Genomic DNA, 12,226 nt, shown 5'->3' on the forward strand with positions numbered 1-12,226 from the left:
ATTCTTTAAATAATTGTTATATATTTTGTCAACGTTTATGATGAGTATTTTTGTAAATTGATGTGCTCATTCACCGGAAGTTTTGGTGGGAATAAATTTTCTGAACATCACGCGCCAATGTAAAATGGGGTTTTTGAATATAAATATGAACTTGATCGAACAAAACATACATGTATTGTGTAACATGATGTCCTAGGAGTGTCATCTGATGAAGATCGTCAAAGGTTAGTGCTTAATTTTAGCAGTATTTTGGGTTTCTGTGACATCTCCTTGCTTGGAAAATGGCTGTGTGGTTATTGTTTGTCTATGTACTGTCCTAACATAATCTAATGTTTTGCTTTCGCTGTAAAGCCTTTTTGAAATTGGACAATGTGGTTACAGTAAGAAGTGTATCTTTAAAATGGTGTAATTGAAATTATTAGATTGTTGATGTTTTGTATTTCGCGCCCTGATGTTCCATTGGATGTTGGCTAGCGGAACGTCTGTCCTCAACAGGTTTTAAGCAATGTCAATTAACATATGCAATACCATTGTTTTAAGCAATGTTATGTTTAGGGTTATAGTAGCCAAAAACACACAGTAACACCAATGTGTTCATGAAAGTCAATAACTAATTAGTCCTTCCCAAGGGGGTTTACTGTTAACAATAGCAAAGCTTATTTATAGATGAGTGCACAGATTTGGGTGTGATGCAGCCTCTGGCACATTATTATTATTTAAAAACCTTGTGTCAATGCAACTAATGAATGTATAGTAATGTATTTTCTAACTGCCATTACAGAATTACACAATTTTGGATAATCAAGTAGGCCTACTCTGGCTTTTCTTTCCACACAAGGACATTTAATTATAAATTACTGCACTGGGCAAGTTCATTGAAACTTTGAACTCTAAAGGTCAAATGATCCTTCTGTCCTCTGAACAAAGTTAAAATATACCAAAACATGTGATTTGTGTGTGTGTGTGTGTGTGTGTGTGTGTGTGTGTACACAATCCAGCACAAAGTGTAGCGAAGAAGGCAGTCAGGACCAGCCTAACAGAAAACAAAGTTTTCAATACACTTTACATCAAGGAGGCCAGTGAGTGACTGTCTGCATTCATGTCAGTATATCAACTGACCAACAGCTGTCTACAGGTATGCTTAGGCTATGTATTATGTCTACGTTTCTTACTTAATTTTGAATATACCGATGAGAACTCTCAGATCCCAATAAGTGCATTTACACATAATACTTACATGTGAGCTGGATGTGACTCTTCTGTCTACATTGGGTCCTCTGTATTTTATTGCTATTCATATTAACTTAAATTAATGTATCTGCTTTCAGTGCATCCACACTGTGCAGGCTTTTTCTTTTTTTCCAAATTTTATTCCACACTGGGTAGAAATATGTTCACAATGTGGCCCTGGCCACCTCTAGACTACACATCACCTCACTGATTTGACTCAAACTCTCAGGTACTTTCAAAAAAATCTCTTACTGTCTCTCTTGCAGTCTGTCTGCCTTTTAGAGGGATTTCCTAACCCCAGCGTACTGCTTTATATCAAAAGTGATGATAGGGCATTTGGTTGAAAAACGAATTAGAAGTGTATTGTAAATATTGTTTCTGCCATCCTTTATAATTTCAGCTGATGATCCTTGGAACACACACACCAGGCAGAGCCACAGCCAGTATGAGGGGTGGAAGTCCTGCCAGCTGCTGCCTGTATTTTTTACGAGTCACTAGAATATGAAGCTTCACCGAAAGAATAGGCAAGCCCAGGTTGTAGAATCTTGTGTGCATGACTTTCTACAGTGACAGCGCGTTTAGCCAATCTTCATGAAACATTCTATCTCCATAGCAGAGGTCCACTTTCAATCTGTTGCATTCATTTAATATCATTTATGTAGGGAAACTTGCCTTTCAAGCCCTCAACTTGTCATTCGTTGACAAGACTAAGTCTTGTTCAATGTATGAGTTTTAGTACCTTAGTCTGAATTACGAAAAGTGTATTTTGTTGTATGCTTAATGTCTGGCCTAAAGACACAACATCTTTTATATTATTTGTATTGCCTGGCAGGTTGGCATTCCTTTTATAAGAGGACAGCCAACCTGAGCCTCTCCCTGACACCTCTTGCATCCTAGAATGAGTAGCCAGATCCTAGAATGAGTAACCCGACTTTCTGTGGTCTTCACCCCAACCATCTAGCCACTGACCCGGCGAGCCAGCATTGTCAGACGCAGATGTGAAGCAGATGTGATTGACGACCACATACCCTTCACCAGGAGCAACACCAGACGAACTGGGAGCTCGACTGGACCTGTTAAGTCCTCGGCATTGGTGAGTCTGTGCAAACTGTGTGTGTGGTGGTGGAGGGCTGAGATACCAGCTGTGAGAGAAGAACCAGCTATGAGAGACTTGGGTGGTGGTGGAGTTACTGACCTGTGTGTGTGTGTGTGTGTGTGTGTGTTAATCCTGTGACTAGGGCTGTTGCTGTGACATTATTACTGCCACACTGGCTGTCATGAGTCATGACTGCAGTAAAATTCTATGTGACCAATGAATCACAGTAATCTCATTTTATGCACTCTCGACGTATTTTAGTAGTACCCAACTATCTAATTCTCATCAGGCCGCTAATGACCTGGTACTCGGGGCTCTATTGTCCCTCCATCAGGTCCTAATGGCCTGGTACTCGGGGCTCTATTGTCCCTCTAACCACTCTGATGTCAATGCAAATGCAATCAAAAATCACATCAAACTCATGAAAACGGTATGTGCTTTTAAAATTCATTTGAGCAATATGAGATGGATGGGAGTTCCATGCAATAATGGCACTATATATACACACACTGTACACTTTCTTGAATTTGTTCTGGATTTGAGGACTGTGAAAAGACCTCTGGTGTCCAGTCAGATGAGGTAAGTGTGTGTCAAAGCTGTGTGTAAATTGACTATGCAAAGAATTTAGCATTTTTTGCACATGAATGTTTCTTATAAAAAGAAGTGATGCAGTCAATCTCTCAAACTCTTAGCGAAGACAGACTGGCATGCATAGTATTTATATTATAACTCTAATAGGGAACGTGAGCTGGGTTTAGACCGTCATGAGACAGGTTAGTTTCAACTAGGTTTTTCTATGCAGCACTAGGCCACATGACTGGACAATAATCAAGACAAGACAAAACTGGAGCCTGCGGGACTTGCTTTTTGGAGTGTGGTGTCAAAAAAGCAGAGCACCTCTTTATTATGGGAAGACCTCTCCCCATCTTTACAACCATAGCATCTATATGTTTTGACCATGACAGTTTACAGTCTAAGGTAACACCAATTAATTTAGTCTCCTCAACCTGTTCAACAGCCACGCCATTCATTACCAAATTCAGCTGAGGTCTAGAGCTTAGGGAATTATTTGTACAAAATAGTTTATTACTGGCCACCCATATCAAAACTGACTGTAACACCTTGTTAAGGGTTTCAGTGACTTCATTTGCTGTGGTTGCGGAATCATCAGCATAAATTACCTGCCAGTGGCAGAGGGCCTAGAGAGCTGCCCTGTGGTACACCACACCCTACATGTTTGACTTTAGAGAGGCTTCCATTAAAGAAAACCCTCTCAGTTCTATTACACTGAACACAAATATATGCAACAATTTCAAAGATTTTACTGAGTTACAGTTCAAAGAAATCTGTCAATTGAAATAAATTCATTAGGCCATAATCTATGGATTTCACATGACTGAATACAGATATGCATTTGTTGGTCACATATACTTAAAAAAAGGTAGGGGCGTGGATCACAAAATCAGTCAGTATCTGGTGTGACCACCATTTGCCTCATGGAGTGCGACACATCTCTTTCGCTTAGAGTTGATCAGGCTGTTGACTGTGGAATGTTGTCCCACTCCTCTTCAATGGCTGTGTGAAGTTTCTGGATATTGGCAGGAACTGGAACACAATGTCGTACACGCCGATCCAGAGCATCCCAAACATGCTCAATGGGTGACATGTCTGGTGAGTTTGCAGGCCATGGAATAACTGGGACATTTTCAGCTTTCAGGAATTGTGTACAGATCCTTGCGACATGGGGCCACGCATTATCATGTTGAAACATGATGTTATGTCGTCAGATGAATGGCACGACAATGGGCCTCAGGATCTTGTCACGGTATCTCTGTGCATTCAAATTGCCATCGATAAAATGCAATCGTGTTCATTGTCCGTAGCTTATGCCTGCCCATACCATAACCCCACTGCCACCATTGGGCCCTCTGTTCACAACATTGACATCAGCAAACCGCTTCCCTGGTAGGGTTGAAACTGGGATTCATCCATGAAGAGCACACTTCTCCAGCATCAGTGGCCATTGAAGGTGAGCATTTGCCACTGAAGTTGATTACAACCCCAAACTGCAGTCAGATAATGCATAAATTCTTTGGTTGTGCAAACCCACAGTTTCATCAGCTGTCCGATTGGCTGGTCTCAGACGATCCCGCAGGTGAAGAAGCCGAATGTGGAGGTCTGTCCTGGGCTGGCGGGGTTACATGTGGTCTGTGGTTGTGAGGCCAGTTGGAAGAACGGCCAAATTCTCAAAAATGACGTTGGAGGCGGCTTATGGTAGAGAAATTAAAATTACATTCTCTGGCAATCGCTCTGGTAGACATTCCAGCAGTTAGCATGCCAATTGTACTCTGCCACAAAACTTGAGACATCTGTGGCATAATGTTGTGACAAAACTGCATATTTTAGTAGCGATTTATTGTCCCCAGCACAATGTGCACCTGTGTAATGATCATGCTGTTTAATCACATTCTTGATATGCAACAGCTGTCAGGTGGATGGATTATCTTGGCAAAGGAGATATGCTCACTAACAGGGATGTAAACAAATGTGTACATCATTTGAGAGAAATTGTAACGGTCGTCGTATGGAGTAGACCAAGGCGCAGCGGGTTGAGTGCTCATATTAAACTTTTATTGAACACTAAATAACAAAACAAGAAAACGAACGAACGACAAACAGTCTTGCAGGCTACACACAGCAATGCAAAAACAACTTCCCACAAAGGACAGGTGAAAACAGGGCTACATAAGTATGACTCCCAATCAGCAACAACGATGTACAGCTGTTCCTGATTGAGAGCCAGGCCAACAAAGAAATACACAACATGGACAGAGCCTAGAAATACAAAACATAGAACATAACCAAAAACCCCGGAATACTCTAAACAAACACCCCTCTACATAAACACATATCCCAACAAACCCCGAACCACATAAAACAAACACCCCCCTGCCACGTCCTGATCAAACTACAATAACAAATAACCCCTTTACTGGTCAGGACGTGACAGAAATATGTTTTGTCTGTGTATGGAAAATATCTGGGATCTTTTATTTCAGCTCATGAAACCAACACTTTACATTTTGGGTTTATATTTTTGTTCAGTGTAGATAGATCTGTTTCACCTGTCTTGTGCTTGTCTCTTATTTTTTCCCTATTATCCCCTGTGTATTTATACCTGCGTTTTCTGTTTGTCTTTTGCAAGTTCATCTTGTTTTGTCAGGTCTTACCAGCGTGTTTTCCGTTTCTCAAGTTTTAGTTTTCTAGTCTTCCTGGTTCTGACCTTTCTGCCTGTCCTGACACTGCCTGCCGTTCTTTCCCTGATTGACTCTACCTTGGATTACGAACCTCTGCCTGCCCCTTTGTTATAATAAATATTCTGAGAATCGAACTATCCGCCTCCTGTGTTTGCATCTGGGTCATATCCTGAGTCGTAATAGTACGAACTGGCCATGACTGAACCAGGTCCGCAACGCTGTCCCCCTTCAAGGAGCCACATTGGAAGACACAAGGAGTTACTTCATAAGCTTGTGGAGGGACTCCATACCTTGGCAGAATGCCATGACCATGCCTTCAATGCATTGTTGGAACAAATCAAACTACGCTGTAGATTTTCACAAGTTGGCCACCGAGAGTGCCTGGAACCCGGAGTCCATGTTCGACACCTTCCTTCACGGATTATCGGAGGTAATTAAAGATGAACTCACAGCCCGGGAGCTGCCCATGGACCTCGACTCCCTCATAGCCTTGACCATAAGGATCGATGGGCGGTTACGGGAATGCAGCAGGGAGAGGAGGTTTCCGGCCACACGTGCTCGTCCACGGGTTCCCCCTTGCCTCTGAAGAATCCCGGAAGTCCCAGATGCCTGCATTTCTGAGAGAATCCGATGTCACCTGAGTTCTCTGTCGACTAGCCTCCTCCGGAGCCCATGCAACTGAACAGGGCCAGATTGTCACCTGAGGTACGTTTACGCAGACTGAGCTCCGAAAGTTGTCTGTGTTGTGGTACTTCAGAACATTACATATCCACCTGTCCATTAAAAGACCAGGCTCATCAGTAGGTATGAGTATGCTGGTGGGCCATACAGGGAGTCTCCCATCTCCCATTACTCGTATTCCTCCCCATGCTATCCTGCTGTGGGGTGACCGGACTAAATATCTCCAGGTGCTCATTGGCCAACGGGAGCTTTATGGACGGGAGCTTTATGGACGCGACCCTAGTGTCGGAGCTGGGCATCTCCACACAACCCCTCTCCATTCCCATGGACGCCAGAGCATTGGATGGACTCTCTATTGGCAGGGTCACTCCCAGTACAGTTCCCATCAACCTGCGAGTGTCAGGTAACCACAGTGAGTCCATGCAGTTTCTGCTCATTGAATTTCCTCATGTACACATGGTTTTGGGATTGTAATGGCTCCAGAGGCAAAACCCCCTGATCAACTGGGCTATGGGTTCTATTCTGGGTTGGAGCCTGTTCTATCACGCGCATTGTCTCAAGGCAGCGCAGCCTGCCCATGGACATCCTCCTGCGGGCTTGGGAAAAGCCTCAGATCTCTCAGCCATTCCCGCGGAGTACCAGGACCTTCGGGAGGTTTTCAACAAGGTCCGAGCCACATCTCTTCCTTGGGTGGCAGCGTAGCCTAGTGGTTAGAGTGTTGAACTAGTAACTGAAAGGTTGCAATATCGAATCCCCGAGCTGACAAGGTTCAAATCTGTTGTTCTGCCCCTGAACAAGGCGGTTAACCCACTGTTCCTAGGCTGTCATTATAAATAAGAATTTGTTCTTAACTGACTTGCCTAGTTAAATAAAGGTAAAACTAAAAATCAACTCTACAACTGCGCCATTGACCTCCTCCCGGGGGACTACACCACCTTGGGGGCGGCTTTATTCCCTGTCTGGTCTGGAGACCAAGACCATGGAAGGGTACATTGAGGACTCTCTGGCTGCAGGGTTCATTTGTCCTTCTGCCTCCCCTCCTCATGGAGTTCATCTGTACCAGCTGATACAAGTAGGTATCCTATATTAGGTAGGCCAACTACTACTTGGATAGATAGGTGGAGGTTGCAAGCATAGAGAGGTAGATGTCTATAGTATCTAACTCTATGGTTGCAAGTCATTACAAGTCATTACTTTGCACTGATTCTCCTCATGGGCAGTACCAATATGAGTTTGACCTAAAAGTCATGTTACTGCGTGAGTTGCATTCCGATTCTTCACCCTTCTCCCAAAGTGTGCACACTTTCTTTCATGGATTTAGCAATGCTGGAAACTCCCTCCTGCTAATGCTTACACACCTATTCTATGCTTTTAAATCCACGATGAACAATGTGTAAGTGCACACTTCAGGAGAAGGGTGGAGAAGTGGGACGTAGCTATTGTGTGCTCTCTCAACCATTTCTAAGTCTACAGCATTATTCCAATTGAAGTAATACTTTCTACAGCATGGTAGGGTTCACGGTAGAGTTAAAATTATTGAATTAGATTCTTATTGTAATCCTATCCTCCACCACTGAGTTCTTGTGAGTTATTGTAAGTGACATTTTGTTTGTTTCTGTTTGCATACAGTAGTAAATATTGTCAATTGTCAACGCTATAGTAGTTTTATTAGAACCGCACGGGACAGTACCAGAGACTCTGTAAGGGGGCTGATTATCTATGATATGGACTGGAATCAATCTGATTCTCCTGAGTTCCTGTTGTCTGACTCTGAAAGGTACAACAATATTTTTGAGAGGAAAAGCCTTTCCTATATTAGCGTATTTGCTCCAGTCCAGACCTGACATTGTGCCTTTCAACTAATCTATTTTGTGTTCCAACCCTTAGGAAACTATGACAAGGGAGTGGTTCAGCTGACTAACGTCATTGCTGTCTGCAGACAACCCCAGCAGCTGCTCCAGCACACGGCCCCCTCCTGCCTTCCAGTGGTTCAGCTGACTAACGTCATTGCTGTCTGCAGACAACCCCAGCAGCTGCTCCAGCAGACGGCCCCCTCCTGCCTTCTAGTGGTTCAGCTGACTAACGTCATTGCTGTCTGCAGGCAACCCCAGCAGCTGCTCCAGCAGACGGCCCCCTCCTGCCTTCCAGATGTGTAACGGCTGTCTTCTGTAGAAATGGACCAAGGCGCAGCAGGTATGTGAATACTCATCTTTAATTAAAATAAAGGAGTAGAGCATCCACTTAACAATTCAAACAATATATACGACAGGAACAGTTTTGCAGGCACACAACACGCAGTGCAAAAACAACTACCCACAAAACCAAGTGACAAACATACTCCTACATATATGACTCCCAATCAGGAACAACGATCCCCAGCTGTTCCTGATCAGGAGTCACAAGACCAACACAGAACAATCACACACACAAGACTGCCACGTCCTGACCCCAAAACTACAACAACAGCTCCATCTGCTGGTCAGGACGTGACAAGATGCTACTGACCAAGCTACCCTCCATCAGCCAGGTGAGGATGCTCTCCCATGGGAAGCTAGGGCTGAAAAATTACTTGGTGCCCTTAACCATCTTCTTCCAATGATCTGCACTTGTTAACCCCCTTTGTGGATTTAAGGCAATGGATTGCTACCACCATGGTTGGGGGGATTTCTGCCATATTCCTTACACTACCAGTTCATTCCTTTTCAAGCCCATGAGGAGGATTATATGAATGCATACTTCGGTTTAGGGGTAGTGGGTCGGCTTGGTCCTGATTCTTTACCCTTCCTCCCAAAGTGTGCACTAGTTCAGTGGTCCTCATTCTTGGCGCTGAAGGGCAGCAGTGTGTAAATTGTCGTCCCTACCAGTGCTATAACAAACACCTAATTGAACTACAATAAGACCATACTTGGGTAGATTTAGTGAATTAATGGTTGGTTGTGACAACATGCATTAAACCCAAGCATACAGTTATTGTGAACAATAAAAAAAACTAATCGAATTGTGACTTGTGCACTTATCGTTAGTTGTACATTGATCATCAGTGTTATGTTTCCACTCATGTTAACCTTTTTGCATAATTTGTGCTCCTTTTTCACAGGTGGTTCTGGCTGATGACCTGTCTCCATTGCTGAGAAAAGCCGATGAGGAATATCACTTCGTCCCCAATATTACTACTAAAATGTCTAACTGTACCGATGAGAAAGGAGGGCAGACTTATCCATTGTCACCCAACTGTGTTCAGTCAAGTTTACAGTGCCAATTTGTTACCAGGCACATGTTTAACAAGGCATTCTGCGAATAGAATTACAATACAGAAATGTTCTTGCTCTTTAGTGAAATTATACCAACGTTATGTTGGAAACCATTAACAAGGAAAACGAGTTATCAAGGAAATTGTAACCCGTTTCTTGAACACCATTGATTCTAAGAACAATAAGTGTTACCTGTAAGACAATTTTTGTATCACAGGTCTCCAAGTGTACAGTAGGTGTATATCCTTAATAAAATAATTTGTGATAGCTAATTGTGCAGACTGATTGCCATGGCATGGACATGACAATTCAGTTAATAAATTCAACACCAATCTGCTTTATGCTTCGGATTTTTAAGTCGACATTAGCAACAAAAAAACTCTATACCAGACCTGGGCAATTATTTTCCATAGAGGGCCAAATTATTTATATACATATATATATACACACACACACACACACACACACACAGTTGAAGTCGGAAGTTTAAATACACTTAGGTTGGAGTTATTAAAACTCCACAATTTCTTTGTTAACAAACTATAGTTTTGGTAAGTCGGTTAGGACATTTACTTTGTACATGACACAAGTATTTTTTTCCAACAATTGTTTACAGACAGATTATTTCACTTATAATTCACTGTATCACAATTCCAGTGGGTCAGAAGTTTAAATACACTAAGTTGACTGTGCCTTTAAACAGCTTGAAAAATTCAAGAAAATTATGTCATGGCTTTAGAAGCTTCTGATAGGCTAATTGACATAATTTGAGTCAATTGGAGGTGTACCTATGGATGTATTTCAAGGCCTACCTTCAAACTCAGTGCCTCTTTGCTTGACATCATGGGAAAATCAAAAGAAATCAGCCAACACCTCAGAAAAACTATTGTAGACCACAAGTCTGGTTCATCCTTGGGAGCAATTTCCAAATGCCTGAAGGTACCACGTTCATCTGTACAAACATAGTACGCAAGTATAAACACCATTGGACCACGCAGCCGTCATACCGCTCAGGAAGGTGACGTGTTCCGTCTCCTAGAAACGAACGTACTTTGGTGCGAAAAGGGCAAATCAACCTTGTGAAGATACTGGAGGAAACAGGTACAAAAGTATCTATATCCACAGTAAAACGGGTCCTATATCGACATAACCTGATAGGCCGCTCCTCAAGTAAGAAGCCACTGCTCCAAAACCGCCATAAAAAAACAGACTACGGTTTGCAACTGCACATGAGGACAAAGATCGTACTTTTTGGATGAATGTCCTCTGGTCCGATGAAACAAAAATAGAACTGTTTGGCCATAATTACCATCGTTATGTTTGGAGGAAAAAGGGGGGTCGCTTGCAAGCTGAAGAACACCATCCCAACCGTGAAGCACAGGGGTGGCAACATCATGTTGTGTGGGTGCTTTGCTAGATGGCATGATGAGGAAGGAAAATTATGAAGATATATTGAAGCAACATCTCAAGACATCAGTCAGGAAGTTAAAGCTTGGTCGCAAATGGGTCATCCAAATGGACAATGACCCAAAGCACACTTCCAAAGTTGTGGCAAAATGGCTTAATTACATCTAGATGTTCCGCTAGCGGAACGCCTCGCCAATATCCAATGGTAGAGCGTGGCGCGAATTACAAACTCCTCAAAAATCCAAAAACTTCCATTTTTCAAACATATGACTATTTTACACCATTTTAAAGACAAGCCTCTCCTTTATCTAACCACATTGTCCGATTTCAAAAAGGCTTTACAACGAAAGCAAAACATTAGATTATGTCAGGAGAGTACCCAGCCAGAAATAATCAGACACCCATTTTTCAAGCTAGCATATAATGTCACAAAAACCAAAACCACAGCTAAATGCAGCACTAACCTTTGATGATCTTCATCAGATGACACTCCTAGGGCATTATGTTATACAATACATGCATGTTTTGTTCAATCAAGTTCATATTTATATCAAAAACCAGCTTTTTACATTCGCATGTGACGTTCAGAACTAGCATACCCACCGAAACTTCCGGTGAATTTACTAAATTACTCACGATAAACGTTCACAAAAAACATAATTATTTTAAGAAATATAGATACAGAACTCCTTTATGCAATCGCGGTGTCCGATTTTAAAATAGCTTTTCGGTGAAAGCACATTTTGCAATATTCTGAGTAGATAGCCCGGCCATCATGGCTAGCTATTTTGACACCCACCAAGTTTAGCACTCACCAAACTCAGATTTACTATAAGAAAAATTGGATTACCTTTGCTGTTCTTCGTCAGAATGCACTCCCAGGACTTCTACTTCAACACCCAATGTTGTTTTGGTTCCAAATAATCCATAGTTATATCCAAGTAGCTGCGTTTGTTCTTGCGTTCAAGACACTATCCGAAGGGTGACGCGCCGGTGCGTATCGTGACAAAAAAATTCAAAATATTCCATTACCGTACTTCGAAGCATGTCAAACGCTGTTTAAAATCAATTTTTAATGCGATTTCTCGTAAAATAGCGATAATATTCCGACCGGGAGACCTTGTTTTCGTTCAAACACTGAAAATGTAAAATGGACTCTTCACATGCACGCGCGGCCCGTGTCATTGTTCTCAGATCGACCACTTTCCAAATGCCCTACTGTTTTTCGCCCAGGGACTGCAGAGTCATCATTCCCCGTTCTGGCGCCTTCTGAGAGCCTATGGGAGCCTTAGAAAATGTCACGT

At 42.5% G+C, this 12,226-nt stretch overlaps 1 long non-coding RNA gene across 2 annotated transcripts; it reads left to right on the forward strand.

The window, feature by feature from the left end:
- The first annotated feature begins 982 nt into the window (after nt 1–982).
- On the forward strand, nt 983–9,851 carry LOC106579859 (uncharacterized). 2 transcript variants are annotated; one of them, XR_006760886.1, is made up of 6 exons: nt 983–1,135; nt 1,631–1,764; nt 2,192–2,323; nt 8,152–8,457; nt 8,628–8,791; nt 9,362–9,851. It is a non-coding gene; the product is annotated as an uncharacterized lncRNA (long non-coding RNA). The 2 variants fall into 2 exon arrangements; XR_006760887.1 differs by having other exon boundaries at nt 8,204–8,457.
- The last annotated feature ends 2,375 nt before the right edge of the window (nt 9,852–12,226 follow it).

The sequence above is a fragment of the Salmo salar genome, chromosome ssa20, assembly GCF_905237065.1.
Source record: "Salmo salar chromosome ssa20, Ssal_v3.1, whole genome shotgun sequence".
NCBI classification, from domain to species: Eukaryota; Metazoa; Chordata; class Actinopteri; order Salmoniformes; family Salmonidae; genus Salmo; species Salmo salar.